Here is a 2618-nt window from a genome sequence, read left to right on the forward strand (position 1 = left end):
CCGGCCCGACACGGCCCGGGGCGTTCCCTGCGCTCGGCGCCTCCAGGCCCGCAGGGGGCAGCTGTGGCCCGAGGCTGGAGGCTCGGGCCGTGCCCCACCCCCTGAGCTGGAGATCCCCGGGCCTGGCCTCTGTCAGCCTCCTCCGGCCCGACGCGCCCCGGGAAGGTGCTGCCTTCTGCCTTGGCCTTCCCACTCGCTCCTCTACCCCAGGAGAAGGACAGGCCTCGGAGGCTGCTGACGGCCTTTTGCAGTCTGGTGTATGTGGTGGAGCAGGTCCCCATACCTGGGGGCCCTAGTGGGGGGTGGGGTGCTGCCCTGCCCTGCCCTGCCACACCCTTGGAAAGATCTGAAGGCGCCTGAGGTGCCTGACTGGGAATCACCCTGGTGGGGAATCACCGCTGGAGCTGGTTGCAGATAATCTGTCAGAAGCCATTTCAACAGGAACTGTTTTTTTGGGTTCAGAGGGAACTGTCTTGAGGGGAAGCGGTCTGTTTTGCAGCAAAGCCTGTTTTGATGAAAAACCTGCTCTTCTTGTGACAGAGTTGTTTTTATCAGCACTTCTTATTGTGGGCAGAAGCACTGTCCCCAACCAGCTGTAGTGAATGGGCCCTTGTACACACCACAAAATTGGTCTTTAAAGTGGCTTAAATGCCCTTTTGCACAGTTTAAGGGCATTGCTGTTTGTACACTCCATGGCGTATTCTGCTTTAAATGACTGGTACGTAGCAAGATAAAACACCTCCATGGTGCTTTAGTTTGCTACCTAAAAAAGTGCAACAGTGCATGGGGCGCTGGAAGCCAATGTGCTCAGGGCTTGCCAGGCCCTGTGTTGCTCAGGGACTGTGGGACCCAGTGGCAGCCTGTGCAGGCAGGCTGTACTAAAGGGAAAAAAAAAGTAGTGAGCCTCGTGTTTTTAAATTTCCCAGAGTCAGCCTGCCTGCCTGAGCTCCAGGGTGGGTCTGGTGCTTCTCTCTGCAGCTGCAGCACACCCCCACCCCCATCCCGCACTGCCTGGGCAGGCCCCAGCGGGTGGGTGCTGTCTGGGGGGCCCTTGTGCAGCTTGGGACCACTCAGCCCACCATCAGCTCTCCCTACCCCTGCCAAACAGGCAGGTAAGGATCAGGGCTCCACTCTTGTGTACATTCCACAGGGGTTTAGTTTGGTTTAATTCTCCCTAAATTGAAGCAGTGTTTTTAAAAACCCACCATTTCAACTTAAGGAGAGCTAAACTGAATTAAACCCCTGTGACGTGTACAAGCTTCAACTTCCATTCACAGTCCCCCCTGGGCTTTTGCAGAATCAGTACCTAAACCTTATGACCTTCTGGCTTATGCATCTTTCTTTTGCTCTGTCTTAGGGTTGGGGGTAGGGGGGGTGTTATGGGCCTTGTCACCTTACAGAGCAAGCTTTTCTCTTAAGTTTTCTTCATCATGATTGGGGCACTTCTTCCTGAGGATTATTCCTGTTTGTTTGATATCAGCTTTTACATGACATGCTTTACATTAGGTCCACCTGCTTTGTAAGACAAGTTGAACCTTGTTACAAAGTATAAATTGTCCTAGTATGTTTTTGGCTTTAATAATTTTACAGGCAATCTGTTTAGTATCGTTTTTAGTAAAATGATTGCATTTTTATAAGCAATAAAGCAAACAAATTATCCAATTGAAAAACTAATTTTAGAAGTTATCTTACTTTTTGCATGTAAATAACAACAGCAAAGACCAGTGTAAACAAGGTAACCTTTTTCACTGGCTATTATCCACTTTTTGTAGTATTGTATAGCAGCCTTAGCGTCCAATGTAATACATTATGGCCTTGAAGTAACTGGTCTTTGTTTTGATTCTTAAATTAGTCATTAGTTATTGACCTTGAGATTTCTAGGGGAAAGCATATATGTACTGCAGGTTGTTTCTGTATAGGTGATCTTTATTAGGAAACAGTAGGCAAGTTGACTTAAAATTATGATTATAAAGTTAAACATTGGTTATTTATTATAGAAGTTGTGTACAGTATATTTAAAGAAGAAGACTTTAATGTGAGTCAAGGCTGGATGTTCAAATACAGCTTTCCTTACTGCTGTAGTATGCTGCTGATGGCAGTCAGGAAGGTAGAAACTAGACTCAGTGGGCACATCCAGACAAGTGTGCATGTGCCTGTTATGGCATCTCAAAGCAGTTTGAGATGCTACAAGAGGCATGCTAAGAACAAAAATTGTTCCCCATGCTGTGTGTTTGTAGCACAGACTCTAAATTAGATACTGGAAAATCCTGGTATAAAAAGAAAAAAAAAATGTGGAAAAAAGTGGTGCAAGGCTTGGTCTAGAGGCATGCCCTGTGCTGCTTTTTTCCACTTTTTTTTTTTTTGCTCTAGGAGGATGCCCTGAAGCAACCTGAGGTTGTGTCCTCCAGAGAGATGGTCTGGCATCTGGCCAGAGCATCTCTCTGGCTGCTTCTTCAGCCCTGTCTCAGCATGCTGGGGCAAACAGGAGCGGGGCAAGGCTGCAGTGGTGACCTGGACCCAGGCACTGTCCTAGGTAAGTAGGGATGGTGGGGGTAGGGAGATTGTGTGGTTTCTTGGGAGTGTGTAGGTTTGTCAGGCAGTTTGAGTGGGGGCTGTCA

The 2618-nt window shown here is 48.2% G+C and overlaps 1 protein-coding gene across 1 annotated transcript in view; it reads left to right on the forward strand.

The window, feature by feature from the left end:
* TBC1D2B (TBC1 domain family member 2B) overlaps positions 1–2618 on the forward strand; it is a 61834-nt gene that overhangs the window by 488 nt on the left and 58728 nt on the right. The window lies entirely within an intron of this gene.

The sequence above is a fragment of the Crocodylus porosus genome, unplaced genomic scaffold, assembly GCF_001723895.1.
Source record: "Crocodylus porosus isolate Cpor-Errol unplaced genomic scaffold, CroPor_comp1, whole genome shotgun sequence".
Taxonomy (NCBI): domain Eukaryota; kingdom Metazoa; phylum Chordata; order Crocodylia; family Crocodylidae; genus Crocodylus; species Crocodylus porosus.